Source organism: Neofelis nebulosa, chromosome 16, assembly GCF_028018385.1.
Source record: "Neofelis nebulosa isolate mNeoNeb1 chromosome 16, mNeoNeb1.pri, whole genome shotgun sequence".
Classification (NCBI taxonomy): Eukaryota; Metazoa; Chordata; class Mammalia; order Carnivora; family Felidae; genus Neofelis; species Neofelis nebulosa.
The window spans coordinates 27,110,585-27,128,805 of NC_080797.1; the positions used below are offsets into that span (position 1 = coordinate 27,110,585).

General features: G+C 46.0%; 1 protein-coding gene across 15 annotated transcripts in view; it reads left to right on the forward strand.

The window, feature by feature from the left end:
- The window catches only part of PITPNC1 (phosphatidylinositol transfer protein cytoplasmic 1), a 274,896-nt gene that overhangs the window by 120,778 nt on the left and 135,897 nt on the right, over window positions 1–18,221 (forward strand). Inside the window, exon 1 of one of the 15 annotated variants that reach the window (XM_058705673.1) lies at window positions 7,622–7,860. The exons of the other annotated variants lie outside the window; for them this stretch is intronic. The gene's annotated coding sequence lies outside the window, so the exon portion shown is untranslated. Of the gene's footprint in view, window positions 1–7,621; window positions 7,861–18,221 lie in introns of those variants that run through there. 15 annotated transcript variants of the gene reach the window in all.

Here is an 18,221-nt window from a genome sequence, read left to right on the forward strand (position 1 = left end):
TTTGTGATTTAAAAAAAATTTTTTTAATGTTTATTTATTTTTGAGAGAGAGAGAGAGACACACACATACACGCGCGCGCACACACACACACACACACACACAGAGCGCGATTGGGGGAGGGGCAGAGAGAGAGGGAGACACAGAATCCAAAGCAGGCTCCAGGCTCCGAGCTGTCAGCACAGAGCCCAACGCGGAGCTCGAACCCACTGAGGGCAAGATCATGACCTGAGCAGGAGTCAGTTGCTTAACCAATTGAGCCACCCAGGCGCCCCTGTGTTTTGTTTTGTTTCGTTTTGTGTTTTTTTTTTAATTTTTTTTTTTTTAACGTTTATTTACTTTTGAGACAGACAGAGACAGAACATGAACAGGGGAGGGGCAGAGAGAGAGAGGGAGACACAGAATCTAAAACAGGCTTCAGGCTCTGAGCTGTCAGCACAGAGCCCGACGCGGGGCTCGAACCCACGGACCGTGAGATCATGACCTGAGCTGAAGTCGGACGCTCAACTGACCAAGCCACCCAGGCGCCCCTGTTTCGTTTTGTTTTAATCTAAGCCAACATTTAGAAGTTAGGCCATTAATATAAAAATCGAGATTTCTAGGGGCGCCTGGGTGGCTCAGTCGGTTGAGCGCCGACTTCGGCTCAGGTCATGATCTCGCGGTCCATGAGTTCGAGCCCCGCATCGGGCCCCTGTGCTGACAGCTCAGAGCCCGGAGCCTGTTTCAATTCTGTGTCTCCCTCTCTCTGACCCTCCCCCATTCATGCTCTGTCTCTCTCTGTCTCAAAAATAAATAAACGTTAAAAAAAAAAAATCTAGATTTCTAGCTTTTCTGGAGAAATAGTTTGGAGATGTTGGCAAGCATCCACGAGAGCTGGGTTGCTGCTACCTTCTGTAGACAGGGCATGGGTTCTCCAGGTTTCCAGGCCATGCCGTTTTCTGTCCTCTCCAACCCGTGCAGCTGGGTATCGTTGGTAATTCATCACCACAAGGCCCTGTTGTTTTCGAAACCATAGAGGAATATTTCTTGGTACCCATGTACCAAGGTAAAAATATTAAAACAAGCATATTTCTATGTATAGGCGAGTGATATTCCCAAGTGTTTAATTTGCTGAGGAATTATGTCGTTTTAGCCATGGGTTTCATTCACTGACCCCACCCCACCTGCCAAGGCAATGAACATGTGATTCATGTATGAATCAGTTCTAACAGCCTGCCCCTACAGGGCTTTCTTTCTCACTTTCTCTCCTCCTGTTACCCCAGTAGTTCTCAGTCTTAAACTGGACGTTTTTTAAAAATACTCAGGCCTGGGTGTTGGGGTGTTTTACCCTCTGCCTCACTGCTTTCCTAAAGAGCGGAAGAACCTCCTTGGAGGGGTCAAGAGAGGAACGTCTATTGGACTTCTGTCTAGGAGCGTCATCTGTCTTCCTTGGCGTATACTGTCTCTTGGGAACTCCAGGATTCCCCTCAGAACTGCGGGTTGTAAGTTCTGGGATTCTTGGACTCTGAGGTTGCCCTGCCTGGAAGGGCCGATGGGCGAATGAGACTGGCCATGCCCTAGTTCTCATAAAGGAGAGGAGCACTTCCATTCTTTTCTTTCCTGTGTTCTCTTCTTTGTTTGTTTGTTTGTTTGTTTGTTTATTTTTTAGTATTTATTTATTTTTGAGAGAGACAGAGACAGAATGCGAGTGGGTTAGGGGCAGAGAGAGAGGGAGACACAGAATCCGAAGCAGGCTCCAGGCTCTGAGCGGTCAGCACAGAGCCCGATGCGGGGCTTTGGACCCACGAGCTATGAGATCATGACCCGAGCCGAAGCCGGACACTCAACCGACTGAGCCATCCAGGCGCCCCTTTCCTGTGTTCTTTTCTCTGGATCCATCCTTTGGTCTCAGAGTAACAACACAGGGCCGGGCTCTGACCGTGGACTTGGGGATGGTGCATCCGTGCCGCGGGTGTGGCTGTAGGCCCTGGCACAGCTCTCCCTGGGCAACAAGAACCTACCAGCTCCAGGTGGTGGAGGCCCATTCACCGGGGCTTGGGATCCACATGGGGGTTGAGGCCAAAGCTTCACCCAGTGGGTATCCGTACTCACTCAACTGGAGCTGCCTCTTGACCCGTTTCCCCCCCAAATGTGGTCTAGTTGGGGACCTGGGTGCCACCATCAATCCCGAGTATCCTGGTACTGACCCCTCGCGCCTCCCTGCCAGCACGTACAGAACGAAATACTCCACCTGTGCTCCCAGACAGCCTGTCCTTCCTTTTAGAGTGTTTATATTTTACCATCATTTTTTGTTTACATGTCTGTTTCCCTTACTGGAATCTAAGCTCCCCGATTGCCTGTTACCATATTAATGTCCTCTGTACCCAGGACATAACTGATGTTCCATAAATATTTCCTAAGGGATTTAGGTCTTAAAAATTTTATTGACTTTTGCTATATGAAAAACTTCTCTGGGTGCCGTGGGAATATAAGAAGGTCAAAATGCAGTTTGTATTCTGAAGGAGTTCATTATCCAGTTAATAACCTTCATTTATACATTCAGTTATTCAACATTTCTTTCTTTCTTTCTTTCTTTCTTTCTTTCTTTCTTTCTTTCTTTCTTTCTTTCTTCCTTCCTTCCTTCCTTCCTTCCTTCCTTCCTTCCTTCCTTCCTTCCTTCCTTCCTTCCTTCCTTCCTTCCTTCCTTCCTTTCTTTCTTTCTTTCTTTCTTTCTTTCTTTCTTTCTTTCTTTCTTTCTTTTTTCCTAAGTAATCTCTACACCCAGTGGGGCTTGACCTCACAACCCTGAGATCAAGAGTCGGGTGCTGCATTGACCGAGCCGGCCAGGCGCCCCCAGTTCTGCACCATTTCTAAGGTCTGGCTAGCTTGGCCCTGGGGATGTAAAGTTACCGAGGTGTGTAGCCTAGTGTCAAATGGCTTCCAGTCTAGTAGGGGAGACAGATATAAAACGATATAAAACACACACGCCATAATGTGAAAGTACAATGATACAATTTCTAGTAACGGTTACATATATAGAGTAAAACATAAGTAGCTCAAAACCATAAGGGAAGAACTATCACAAAGCAGTGCACGGCTTAGGTGGTTGTTAGGGGGAAATAAAGCTCAACTTTCCTATCGGAGACCAAGGGCCACTTAGAAGTGTCTGCTGGGAATGGGGCTCCACTGTGAAATCAGTGATCCATGGCATGTGGCAGTACAGCAAAGGCCCTGAGATAGCCTGCATTAAAAAACCCATCCAGGGGCCCCGGTGGCTCGGCCGGTTAAGCGTCCAACTCTTGGTCTCAGCTCAGGTCATGGTCTTGAGGTTCGTGAGTTCGAGCCCCGCGTGGGGCTCTGTACGAATGGTGCGGGAGCCTGTGTGGAATTCTGTCTCTGCTCTCTGCTCCTCCCCTGCTTGTGCTCTGTCTCTCTCTGTCTCTCAAAATAAATAAATAAACTAAAAAAAAAAAAAATTAAAAAAAAAAAACCATCCAACTGTGTTTGACTTAGTGTTTCCCACACTCACTTGAAACAGTCACTCACTTGACTGTGGAGCTCTTTTTCCCTCACCATTTTAACATCCTTTGGAACTGTCATTCCTTCAAATCATTGAGGGAAATGCCAATGTAGGTACCATCTGTAATTAGACAGTTGGTGGGTCTTCACGTTTTGGGGGCGCATGGACCTTTTTAGAATTAATGGTGGGGGGGAGGATTGTACACCATCTATGCGTTCCTTGAAGCCTGTCCAAGACCGCTGTCCATGGTCAGGGACGGAAAAGAAGGGCGCAGATCCCAGTAAGAGGGATGCCTGTGGACCAGGACAAAAGAGGCTGGAAAAGATGGTCCTGGATCAATGCCAGTCACTTTGGAAGGGGGTGGGGAGAGGTTGTGCAGGGAGAGGGGGCCACAGCGGAGTCGGGGAGGCCAACTGCGTAAAGGCTGAAATGCCTGGCACAGAACAGCAGTCCTTAATGACCAACTGACTATGAAGGTCAAGGGAGAGCCGAGGCCAAAGATGACTTTACCGACAGAGACTAGCGTTCTAGTAGGATTATTTACAGAAAACAGCAACTTCTTGCGGCTGAAACTTCATTCAACATGTCAAAACCGATGTCGGTGTCGTGTTGAAATGCCCCACCTGGCCTTTATTAACTAGTGCCGAATCTCCCCAAGTGAAAATTCACTGTAAGAACCGAATTCGCCATCTAACTGGGCATCCTACCTTGAACAGTTAAAAATCAGATTGGTCTGACTTCTAATTTTAGAAGGAATCAGGCTGACCTTCATTGCGCTGTTGCTAACTGGAGCCCGTTACCTGGGTGACTAGATTTACAATATGTCAGTATGCAAATACCATCTGCCCAAGAGGAGGAAGGAAGAAAGGCCTTCCTCCTCTGGGGGGTTGTCAGCAGTTCTGGAACTGTCTTCCTCTGGGAATGGGGCGGAGGGCAGAGAAAGAAGAGAAAGGAAAACCAGGGACGACGTGATTTTTCCAGGAGTTTGTGGTTTGCCTTGTGGACAGTCCTATAAGGCACATTATTAGGGGGCGATCTATAGGTGGGGTTGAGATTTTTTTACCTTGCTTCTGGAGGAGTGAGCAGAAAGGGTCATTGATACTACACACCCAGTGTGTCCCCAAACCCTCTGATTCAGATCCATTGCAATAGCTTAATGAAGTCTTTGAATAGATGATTCTGTCCTCCACAGCGCATTTAGGAATCTAATTTCCAATGGATAGGAGCGTATGAGCTAGATAGGGAACCCGCTGCCTTTCTTGGGCGCGCTCTCATGAAGGGTGAACTAGAAGGGGATAGTCCATTTCATTTTCCTGCACGATGGGTTGACTGGGTGAGCCGAAGGGATTTTCTCCCATAGAATCTCTATATTCAGCCCTCGTCCTGTGTGTTGTTCCAGGCTGGGGTTTAGAATCCCATTTGGAAACATTCAAATCCGAAGGCAGGCAACTTCTCTTCCTTTTCGCGAAATAACTGTCACATCAGCCGTCGGCTCCAGAAATGTCTTCCACCCACGCATTTTGTGCGTCCAAATTAGATGGACTCATTAATTTAAATTTTTACTTTAAAATCTCGGGGATTTCTGTGAGTGGGTATGCTTCTTTTAATTGCCGTGTGTCACGATGTGTGTAGGAGGAAGGCTTTCCAGGACGAGGGCTGAGAACCTTAGGCTCCTGGCTCCTAATTTTGTCCCCGCTGCTAACTCCCCCTGTGACCTCTTCTCTCCTTGCTCTCTTCGGTACTGCTGTCTCCCACCTCTTTAAAAAACTCTTCCTAATATCAACCTGAAACTGTCAGCAGCACGGGAGGGTGAGGAAACTCACGTTCCTTACAGGGTACTTTTTCCAGCCTTATAAATAAATAACCTTTTATCTGGATGCCACACAAGTGGCTGAGGAGATTATGCCAGAGACAGGGGACAGTGAATCCTGGAGCCGGACTCCCTGGGTTCAAATCCCAACTCAACTGCTTCATAGCTTTGGGCAAGTTGTGCAGCCTGTCTGTGCACCAGTTTCCTTATCTGTAAAATGGGGATAAAAATACTTAACCTACCTTGGGGCGCCTGGCTGGTTTAGAAGAGCATGCAACTCTTGATCTCGGGGTTGTGAGTTCAAGCCCCATGTTGGGTGTAGAGATTACTTTGTTTGTTTGTTTGTTTGTTTGTTTTGAGAGAGAGGGAGAGAGAGAGAGCAAGCCAAGCGGGGGGCAGAGAAAGCGGGAGAGAGAAATCCCAAGCAGGCTCCACACTTGTAGCGCAGAGCCCGATGCAGGGCTCGAACTCACAAACTGTGAGATCATGACCTGAGCCGAAAGCAAGAGTCGGACGCTTACCTGACTGAGCCACCCCGGCACCTGGGTGTAGGGATTACTTAAACATAAAAATCTTCAAAACAAAACAAAACACAAAACACTTACCTAGCTCAAAGGGTTGTTAAGGATTGAAGACGTATAAACAGTTTAGAACCCTGCTGACCTAGAGAAGTTAGAACAGGGTGGTGGCTTTTATTTTTGTTATTATTTTATATTTTTATTATTTTATTTTATTATTGTTACTTTTTATTATTATTATTATTATTTCTGTTGTGCATCGACAGGGCTCCTGGGAAGAAGTGACATTTTGCTGTGGGCAAGGAAGTGTGTAGGATTTGCTTGTAGGCTGTGACCTCCCCCCCTCTTCTTGCCAAGCTAGTGCCATCTAGGCACAGGTGAAGCCTTTTTTCCCCATGAGACGCCTCCTGGGTAACCGCAGACCCCGCTGCTCTGCTCCATTCCTAACTCCTTCTCCACTTCCCGTCTGTGCCACATAATCAGTAGATTTGGATGTGCTACTGAAGCTTCTAATAGTCTGTTGTGTCCAGTTTAGCTCTCCGTTGGTAATGAAAAGAGGCCATGTGGCTGGATAGTTGCCCATGGTATTTGTCCATTGGATGTGCCCACGTGTAAAATAACGGTGACGGAAGCAAAGAAAACCTTACCCTTCCGTAGCTTACTCTTGGCTTTCGAAGTCACTTGTTTGACTTTTCTTGTTTCTACAAGTAACTTAACACCTGTCACCCAAAAAGTAAGGATGACACGTTATCGGCAGGGATGTAAAATGGGGCGGCTGCTACAGAGAACAGTTTGACGGTTCCTCAACAGGTTAAACACAGAGTTGCCATGTGGCCCAGCCGTTCCACCCCTAGGTGTCTACCCAAGAGAACTGAAGACGTGTGACCTACGTCCACACAAAGGCTGGTACACATTATGTTTATAGCAGCATTATTTATACTAACCCAAAAGTAGAAACAACCCAGATGTCTATCAGCTGAGGAATGAACAAAATGTGGTGTTTCCATGCAATGGAACATTATTTGGTTTAAAAAAAAAAAGGAAGGAAGGAAATACTGATACATACTACGACATGGATGAATCTTAAAAACACGATTCTAGGGGCCCCTGGGGGGGCTTAGTCGTTTGAGCTTCTGACTTTGGCTCGGGTCATGGTCTCGCAGTTCGTGAGTTCAAGCCCCACATCAGGCTCTCTGCTCTCCGCAGCGGAGCCCGTTTCAGAAACTGTCCCTGTCTCTCTTTGTCCCTCCGCTGCTTTCACTCTCCGTCTCTGTCTCTCTCTCAAAAATAAATAAACATTAAAAAAATATTCTAAATTAAAGAAGTAGTCACAAAAGGCCACATGTTGAATGATACCATCGGTATAAAATATCCAGAGTAGGCATATCCCTAGAGACAGAACATACGTTGGTGGTTGATAGGAGCTGGGAGGAGGGAAGGGTGGGGTGTGACTGAAAATGTTCCGGAACTAGATAGCGGTGATAGTTGTACAGCCCTGTGAATGTACTAAAAACCACTGAATTGTGTACTCAAAAAAAAAAAAAGAAAAAAAAAAAAGGTATGAGAAGATCTGTATAATCTATTGCCGAGTTTCAAGTCATTTCCAGGGTTACTTTTTCAAGAGTAGCTGTCACCTGAAATAGAATAAGAAGTGACTTACTTAATTTGCAAGAAAAAAAAAAAGGAAAAATTAAAATTACCAAGAATGGCTTTTCACCCCAAACCTTTGAATATAAACCATACACATGTGTTATAAGTCAGTTCTCAGGACTCAAACAGTTACTTGTACACCAATGTTTGTAACAGCGTTACTCACAATAATAGCCAAAGGGTGGAAACAACCCAAATATCCATCAGCAGATGTATGGATAAACAAAATGTGGTCTATCCATGCCATGGACTATTAGTCAGCCTTAAAAAACAATGAAATTCTGGCACTCGCTACAACATGGATGAACCTTGAAGACATTATGCCCAAGTGAAAGAAGCCGGACACAAAAGGACACACACATGTTGTGTGATTCCACTCATACGAGGTACCTAGAATAGCCAAGTCCATACATAGAGACAGACAGGAGATTAGAGGTCATGGGGGTGGGGGGAGGAGTTGGGAGGGATTGGAAGTTGTTGTCCGATGAGTATGGAGTTTCTTCTTGAGATGATGAAAAAGTCTGGGAATGGGTGGTGGTCGTGGTCGAACAACATCGTGAATGTACTTAACAGCACTGAATTGTACATTTAAAACTAGTTAAAACGATGGGGCGCCTGGGTGGCTCAGTCGGCTAAGCGTCCGACTTCGGCTCAGGTCATGATCTTACAGTTTGTGAGTTCGAGTCCCGTGTCGGGCTCTGTGCTGACAGTTTGGAGCCTGGAGCCTGCTTTGGATTGATTCTGTGTCTCCCTCTCTCTCTGCCCCTCCCCCACTTGTGCTCCGTTTCTCAAAAATGAATAAATGTAAAAAAAATTTTTTTTAAACTGAAAACGGTCGATTTTGGTAATGTATATTTTACCACAGTAAAAAAAAGGGGGGGGGTAAGGATCCTATGAAGACCAACACTTCCTGCTCATTTTGTTTGTCACATTCTCTTTGCTGTCAACCCTTTGAAACTGGATACATTCTCTTTCATCCTGGCGTTGCCTTGGGGACTTGTTGGGGGGGGGGGCGGGGGTGCCGGAACAAGGATACAGAGAGTCAGAAGGGCCACCGGTTGGCCTCAAAGTTGCTGGTTGATAAACTACCTCTCCAGGTCCTAAGTCCAGAATGCAAGAGGAGCTCAGAAGATAGATTTCTTAACGTAGTAATTTCTGAAATTGTACCCGATTTCCTCTGTCTTGCCTATTTCATTCAGTGTCTCAGGAGAGCAGGATTTGACTGCCATTTGCCTTTCTCTATCAGTTATCTGCTTCTTTTAAGCAAGGACGAAACACCCTCAGGCTGCCATTGCCATTAACGAATAGTGCCTTCCCTGCAGCCAGCCAAGTACCCTACAAATGCCGGCTGCCTCTGGGCTACAGGTACCATGAGTGTGCAGCCTGGGGCCTCTCTTCCAAAGCGAGGTGAAGAAAGGTATTGGAACTTTCCAAACTTAGATCCCCGGTTACAACCTGGTCGTAACTCTCCGCATTGCTAGACAGTTCGCAGAGGCAGCTAGCACTTAAGCAAACAAAGGAGTTCGGTGACCTTCAAATGTTATTCTAGGCATGAAGTGGCTTGAATAACTCTTTCAACACAGCGAGAACTCCCATTGTTCAATTGTATATGAAGCAGCAAGTGCTCTTCTTTGCATTCAATTGCGCTTCTGTTCTCAGAAGGTCTCAAAGACACTAAAATTAATTGCTCTCATTCCTGCAAGTCTATTTCAACTTTTAGCCAGTACAACAGCTTCCCTGGATGCTACTGGTCATTTTCCTAAAAGATGGATAGGTGCCACAATAGGTTTCGCAAACAGGAAAGACCCTAATTCTGGAAAGACCCCGTGGCTTGCATAGTAGACGGACCGCTCTCCCTTTGATTATGGGGCCAAAGTTAAGGAGAGGAGCACTGGCAAGGGGGAAGCAAGGAGAAGGTGCAGGATTCATTTCCCAGGACAGTTCTGTCTCAGTCTTTCCCCTTTAGGGCCTTGTGATTGGCTGTGGGTTTATGTTCAGTAGTAAACACAAGTGCCTTGATCGCTTTCCAGAGGTCAGACCCGTCCCCAGACCTCTCCACTTATCTGAGTTGCAGTTGGTTTCTCAGCAAACGGTCTGATAGCTGAGATGGAAGCTTCCGCTTCTTGCAGCTCAAAGCCTTCTGTCTTCACGGCGGAGCTCGTGTGGAAACCCTCCTCTTCGCCAGAGACGAGGTCTGTCTTGTTCCAGTGCCTCCAGGGCCTGGCACACACTGAGTGCTTGTTCAGTGCACAAGCCAGGACGGACAAGGCTCTCCAGAACCAAGGCTTGTCCCCACAACCACGGTATGGAGAAATCTCGCACTCTGCCGTGAAGGCCAGCTACCCCTGTGGCCTTGAGTTCTAGCATGTCCTATCTTTGGTTCTTCATGGCAGTCAATAATGACTAATTCGTTCAGCTTCATATATACACACACAAACACACACACATATATATATATTTAAAATTTTTTTTAATGTTTATTTATTTTTGAGAGAGAGAGAGAGAGAGAGAGAGAGAGAGAGAGAAAGAGAGACAGAGCTCGAGAGGGGAAGGGCCAGAGAGAGAGGGAGACACAGAATCTGAAGCAGGCTCCAGGCTCCGAGCTGTGAGCTGTCAGCACAGAGCCCGATGCGGGGCTTGAACTCACGAACCATGAGATCATGACTTGAGCCGAAGTTGGACGCTTAATGGACTGGACCACCCAGGTGTGTGTATATACATATATATGTATATATATATACACACACATATACACATATATATATACACACACACCTATGTATGTGTGTGTGTATATATATATATACCTATGTATGTGTGTTTGTGTGTGTGTATATATATATATACATAGATATATGTGTATATATACATATATATATGTGGAACCCATATACATACATATATATGTACATATAGATACATATATCTATGTATCTATATGTATGTGTACATATAGATACATATATCTATGTATCTATATGTATGTGTATGTATACATATATGTATGTATGTATATACATAGATACATATATCTATGTATGTATATATATCTATGTATATATATATATACACACACACACATATATATAATATTAACATATTTTTAATGTTTATTTATTTTTGAGAAAGCGAGAGAGAGAGCAAGGAGGGGCAGGGAAAGAGAGGGAGACAGAATCCCAAGCAGGCTCCATGCTGTCAGCACAGAGCCCGACGCGGGGCTTGAACCCACGAACCAGGAGATCGTGACCAGAGCTGAAACCAAGAGTCGGACGCTTAACCGACTGAGCCACCCAGGTGCCCCAGCTTCTCATTTATAAACACGAGGGGATGACCCCTCCTGCTCGAGCTGATGCTCATAAAGTGGCCGATAGATGCTGCACCTTACCAGTTTGGCTATTCAGTATTGGCATCAAATGAATTCTTGGGGCTAGAATACCACCCCAAAGGCGAGCCAGTGTTGGAAGGGGCAGATCAAATGTGCACTCTTGCTTTTTCCTGCACTGTGAAGAATGTAGTTACCTTCCCTTACGGGGTCAGGTAGATTACGCCGAGCGTCCTGGAAATGATTTGCAGTCTTGTGGCAGCCACGGGTTGCAGACTTCTGCTTGCACCAGCATAAAGCCTATCCTGAGCCCGTCCCTTGGCGTTAAATTGCTCTATTTCTATTCAGTTGGGTCCAAAACTTAGGACGGGTTAAGCATCGGTGTATGATGCTATTTCTCTGAGTTCGTCACAAAAGATTTTTTTTTTTTTGAATTAAAGTCCATCACCCAGCTCCTTCTTAAATCTTTTTATCAGCTTTTTCATTCCTGCACCCTGGCATAATGACACAGGTATTCCGTAAACAAGACACCTCAGAGGGCTGCTTATAAAAATCCAGGAGGAAAGATAAATATGCGATGATGCACTGATATCTTGAAAATATGAGCTGCAAGTTTGTATTTTCCTTGTGGGATCGGATATTGGTTTTCGTGGTTTATTGACCTGGCAGGGAGATCTGACGAAACACCGGAGAACCTTACACCTTTGTTTTTTGTTTTTTTTTGAAACCTCCTTGTCTGCTTGGAGAAATCTGGACATTGAATCACGGAGTCAGAAAGACTAAGGGGTTGGCAGCCGTGTCCTTGTGGAACCCAAGTCAGATTCAGCCCTTGGTAGCAAAAGCACGCACTACCTTTCCAAAAGGAAAGGATTTGGAATTGGTCTTGCTGTAGAGTTGCTCTCAGTCGGAGCCCCAGGCTGACTAGCAGATGGAGGGGGAGGGTCATGAAATGAGATGGTCCTTTCTCAATAAGGAGCTGGTGTTTTCATGGACGCATGTTAGGGATGGGGGGATCAGCATGCATTTTGTATTTAATCATTCTTTCTGGACTGTCAGGGTCTTTGCAAGTCGTCATAGTCAAACCGTGTTACTTGGGAGCATCGTTACTGTGAACCCTCCAGAATGCCAATATCAAGGACTTTTAACTCAGGGCACCTGGGTGGCTCAGTCGGTTAAGCGGCCAACTTCATCTCACGGTTCATGAGTTGGAGCCCCAGGTCAGGCTCTGTGCCGACAGCTTAGAGCCCGGAACCAGCTTCAGATTGTGTGTGTGTGTGTGTGTGTGTGTGTGTGTGTGTGTGTGTGTCTGTCTCTCTGTGCCCCTCCCCTGTTCATGCTCTGTCTCTCTCTCTCTCTCAAAAATAAATAAACATTAAAAAATAACAATGATAAAGACATTTAACTCTAGGCCATCACGAGCCAGACAAGTAACCAGCAGGGCAGGAATCGGGCATTCATGCAACATTGTCTCTGAGAGAAGTCCTTTGCTAAAGTTCTCCCGTTGGCGCAGCCCAGCACCCTCAAATTAGCGTCCAAACCAAAGATCCATCAAATGTAAAAGTCCCTGTCCTTAAATATTTTTTTTTTCATAGTGAAAAAGACAGACTGTCTGTTAGATGGCCACCGTGAGGTAGGAAGCAGGTGGGAGCCACACTCGCTGAAGAATGACACGTTCCCAGGCTTTTTTGAGAATTGGGATGAGGGGGGCACCTGGGTGGCTCAGTCGGTTCAGTGTGCAACTCTTGATTTCCACTCAGGTCATGGTCTCTTGGGTCGTGGATTCGAGCCGGGTGTCGTGCTCTGTGCTGATGGGGCTGAGCCTGCTTTGGATCCTCTGTCTCCCTCACGCTGTCCTTCCCACGCTCACACATGCGCTCACTCTCTTTCTCAAGAGATAAACATTAGGGGCGCCTGGGTGGCTCAGTCAGTTGAGCGTCCGACTTCCGCTCAGGTCATGATCTCACAGTCTGTGAGTTGGAGCCCCGCCTCGGGCTCTGGGCTGATGGCTCAGAGCCTGGAGCCTGCTTCCGATTCTGTATCTCCCCCTCTCTCTGCCCCTTCCCTGCTCATGCTCTGTCTCTCTCTGTCTCAAAAATAAATAAAAACATTAAGAAAAAAGAATTTTTTTAAAAAAAGATAAAACATTAAAAAGGAAAAGGGCGGGGGGGTGGTATATAGGTGATGGGGATGAAGAGGTGTACTTGTGATGAGCACCGGGTGACACACTGAAGTGTTGAATCACTCTGTTGTATACCTGGAGCTAATATTACACTACGCGAACTAACTGGAATCTAAATTAAGACATTTAAAGGAAAAGGATTGTCATGGAATAGACCTCACATACAATTCACCGTCTTGACCATTTTTTTATTGTTTTTTATTTATTTATTTATTTATTTATTTAATTTTTTTTTAACATTTATTTATTTTTGAGACAGAGAGACAGAGCACGAACGGGGGAGGGTCAGAGAGAGAGGGAGACACAGAATCGGAAACAGGCTCCAGGCTCTGAGCAGTCAGCACAGAGCCCGACGCGGGGCTTGAACTCACATACCGCGAGATCGTGACCTGAGCTGAAGTCGGACGTTTAACCGACTGAGCCACCCAGGCGCCCCCGTCTTGACCATTTTTTAAGGGTATGGTTCAGTGGCACTGAGTGCACTCACAGGGCTGTGCGACCATCACCACCGTCTGTCTCCAGGACGGTTCCGTCTTCCCATTACACACTGACTTCCCATCCTCCCTTGCAACTGCCATCCTACTTTCTGTCCCTGTGAAGCTGACTACTTTGTAAGTGGAAGTTCCCAGGCTTTTTTATATTTGGGAAGTGTTCGATCTGACGACCATCTAAGAAGATTTTTACAGAAAGAAGAGCTCGTCTTGGGCAAAGGGTCCGATCTTCTTTGGTTTTTGCGTCGTACGGGCGTGTGGCAATGCCCTGTTCTCATGCGTGTCCCTTACAGAGCCGTGGCATAACAGGGAAATGGGCAAAACAGATCTCAAGACCCAGCCAGATGCATTGCCCAACAGAAGGAGCAGTAACTACGGCGGTCTGGGTACAGTTTTACATTTTACAAGGCATTTTAATTTGTAAGTTTCTTCTCACTTGATTCTCACCATGGCCCGTGAGGTATTTTGGTAGTCCCATTCTAATGATAAGAAACTGTGGCTCAGATAAGTAAATTGTCCAAGGTTACAAAGCTAATCAAAGGCAAAATCAGGACTTCAGCTCCGGGTTTCGATTTTAAAACCCCAGTGCTTTCCACCATAGCATGCGGTGAGCAATTATCACCTCTCTAGAGGTCCAGGTAATCGCCAGTCCTCAGAAAAGGGAACCTTCGGGGCACCTGGGTGGCTCAGTCGGTTGGGCATCTGACTTCAGCTCGGGTCATGATCTCACAACTTATGAGCTCGTGCTCCACGTTGGCTCTGGAGCCTGCTTTGGATTCTGGTTCTCTCTCTCTCTCTCTCTCTCTCTCTCTCTCTCTCTCTCTCTATCAAAAATAAACACTAAAAAAAAAAAAAAAAAAGAAGAAAAGGGAAGCTTCTCCAACTGTATCCCTAAGTGTCCGTGTTCTACTTTGTTAGCTTGGAAACGCATGGAAACGCTTTCCTGACCAGCTAGCCTCAACGAATCTTAGTGCAGCCTAATGGCTTGAGCCTCAGACCCCATTGATCTAGATCAGGGTCTAGACCAGCACGTCCAACAGAGATATGTGAGCCACAAATGCAAGCTGCAGTGGTTTCAATTGAAAGTGGTTTAAAATTTTTCTAGTAGCCACATGAAAGTGAGAAGAAACAGGTGAAGTTCATTTTGAGAATGGATTTCAGTTACCCAGTATATCCAAACCACTATCATTTCAATATGTAATCAACATAGAAATTAGGGGTAAAAACATTTGTTGTTGTTGTTGTTACCAAGTCCGCAAAATCCAGTGTGCATTTACACTTACAGCAATCCCAAGTCAGATGCTAAATTTTCATCGGTGGCATCTGATCTGAATTTAAATTTCATAAAAATTTCCAGTTGAAAAAGTAGATTCACATGCCCAAGGTGTTTCGACCTTGTGTAAAAGTTTTCTAATAGCTGAATCAAGTGTCAGTTTGAGGTTTTTTTTTTAACACTTATTTATTTATTTATTTATTTATTTATTTATTTTAATTTTTTTTTTTTTAACGTTTATTTATTTTTGGGACAGAGAGAGACAGAGCATGAACGGGGGAGGGGCAAAGAGAGAGGGAGACACAGAATCGGAAGCAGGCTCCAGGCTCTGAGCCATCAGCCCAGAGCCCGACGCGGGGCTCGAACTCACGGACCGTGAGATCGTGACCTGGCTGAAGTCGGACGCTTAACCGACTGAGCCACCCAGGCGCCCCAACACTTATTTATTTTTGAGAGACAGAGCGTGAGCAGGGGAGGGGCAGAGAGCGAGAGGGAGACACAGAATCCGAAACAGGCTCCAGGCTCTGAGCTGTCAGCAAAGAACCTTACGCGGGGCTCGAACTCACAGTCTGTGAGATCATGAGCTGAGCCGAAGTCAGACGCTTAACTGACTGAGCCACCCAGGCGCCCCTGTCAGTTTTAAATTTCTATTTATTTATTTTTATTTATTTATTTATTTATTTATATTTATATTTTTATTTATTTATTTTTTTTAGAGTCAGACAGTAAATATTTTCAACTTTGCCAGGCCATGCAGTCTGTGTTGAAAGTACTCAATGCTACTGCTGTGCGGCAAAAGCCACAGAATGAACGAGTAGTGCCGTGTTCCATTAAAACTGTATTTAACAACAACCACAACCACAACCACAACTTCATTTAACAAACAAGAAACAGCCCACACGGTTTGCCGACCGCTGGTCCAGAACATTGTCCCGGTGCCTTAGCTGTGCTATGGATTACAGAAAACAGTCAGCTCTAGACCCTAGTTTTCCGAGGCGGTGAAAAGCTAGACTCATTGTATCTCCCTTCCTGTGTGCAATTACAATTTTGGCACCACTTGGTGTGAAGCTCTCAGGGCACCTGAAGATAAAACATCTCAGACTCTCTTTTCGGCGGGCTCTTTGCACATCATAGGGCAGTTGCTTCGAGGTCCATGTGTTGAGAGTGGAGAAAGCTGGAAGCATTTTGACAGAGCATTTACAGTGATGTGAATCCCGTGGGAAAGTCCCAAGAATGCCAAATTGTATCACCCCCTGCTCGTTCCTCTTTCCACACTGCCAGAGCGGAGACAGGCAGGAATTGTGCCCATTTCACAGCTGGAAAAACTACATGGTATCATGTTAAGTCAGCGGGCCAGACGTTTCCCCGTGGTTATGTGGTTATGTGGCATTCATCGATTTTAGTGGTAAAGGCAAAAGCACGTGTAAATTCTGATTCCTGGGCTGGGGCTTTGATGTCCTGAGTCATATCTTTGGGGAATAACTCCATTCAGAATGGGTCATGTGTATTACAAAGGGTTGCCCCACTTTTCACATCTTGATATTTAGGAATGGTATTGAGACCAATGGAGGAAGAGAAAGGGGACAGGAAGGGATGAGACAGGGATTGGTTGGAAGATGACAGCCGCTTGGTTGGTGCTTTAGGGTGGGGATATATGAGAGCCTGGCCTCGCAGAGATCTCTGAAGTGCAGCACTGGTGGTGGGGGGTGGTGGGGGGTGGGGGTGCAATGTAGTGAAAAATCATAGCTCGGGGTTCTCCTGAGCCTAAAACTTTGGGTCCAGTAATTCTGGCAAGGAGGACATTTCAGGTGTTGGTGGTGCTCAGTTAATAAACTATATACCCAGAGGTTCTGGCTCGGGGTCACCTTTTCTAAAATCAAGATTTGAGGTCGAACTATATTGAGTCACTTGACTGTGCCCAGTCGGAGAGTTTGCAATAGGACAGACTGAGAAAAACCCTTGGCTTCCCCAGACACGTTTGTGCCTTTTCTATTTTTTTATTTTTTATTTAAAAAAAAAATTTTTTTTAACGTTTATTTATTTTTGAGACAGAGAGAGACAGAGAATGAACAGGGGAGGGGCAGAGAGAGAGGGAGACACAGAATCTGAAACAGGCTCCAGGCTCTGAGCTGTCAGCACAGAGCCCGACGCGGGGCTCGAACCCACGGACCATGAGATCATGACCTGAGCCGAAGTCGGACGCTCAACCGACCGAGCCACCCAGGCGCCCCACGTTTGTGCCTTTTCTTAAACTGTGCAGCTCTATCAAACTTGTGGCACTGTGTGCAAGTGGGAAGGATCTGAATCCCCATGATTTTTTTGTTTTTTTTTTGACAATAGAGATCATTATTTGGGGTAGCTGTTCCGATGACGGCTCACACGGAGGCTCAGCCCTGCAGCACAGAGCTGTCTGGAATCGTGATTGCCTGTAATGATGATTACCCAGACTCTGGAGTTAGAACAATAGATCTTACGAAGTTGGAGCTTACTTCCTCCACAAGTCCGTATGTGAGCACAGTTTAAACAACCTGGGTCTTTCACATGGTATCAGGCTTTGGTTATTCGGCTTCTGAAATAGCAAAGTTCAGAAGCGATGGAACTCATCCATCACTTCTTCCAAAATCATGGTGAGGCCCAGGTGTGTTAAAGCAATTCACCTGTCAGAGAAACAAAGGCTGAAGGTGGGTAAAGAAGAAACAGTAGACCTGTGGTCATGTCCCAGCTCTGCCACCTAGAAGCCACATGGCCCCGGAGAAAGTCAACCCTCTCTCAAGACTCAGTTTCCTAATTTGGAAGTCATCGTGAGCATGAAGTGATCGGATCTATTATCAGTTCACTGGCTTTAAAAGTCTTAAGAGTGCTTCTGAATCTTTGGATTTGCAGCCTTCATTTGACAAAGTTTGTTTGGAGACAGTGATGAGGAAGGTGGTATTTTCACTAAACTAGGGATGGAGCCTTGCAAAAAAATGGTATTCAGGAGGAAAGAAAAGACGGGTCCCCTAAAGATGGAACATTTTGGCTTCAGTACCATCAGGTACCCCATAAGTGCTGTGAATGCCTTCGCCGAATTTGCCCCAGTGGCTCTCAGCATTCAGTGTGCATCCGAGCCCGGTCCCCAACTGCCTCTTCCCCAAGGGTCTGGATGTCAAAGCACTGGAATGGCCTGGGATCCAACATTTTGAGGAATATGTCTGCCGACTTTGAGATCGATGGTTCAGGGACCATCTGTCCTACCCTCTACCGCGTCACTGAGAAACTGCTCGGTGCATGTGTCTGTGAGTTAATTTGTGGCTTTAAAAACAACGGCAAAACCTGTGCTTCTGGATGGCCCAGCTCAGACGGTCACAACCAGCAGAGCAGGCCTGATTTGCTTGGGAGGGAAAGGAGCGACAGCCGCAGAACCCTTGGCCATCTCCGCGTCTGGCCTTGAGTGTCCCGCCACCCCCAGTAATGTCACCTACTGCATCCAGCGTCTGTCGGTC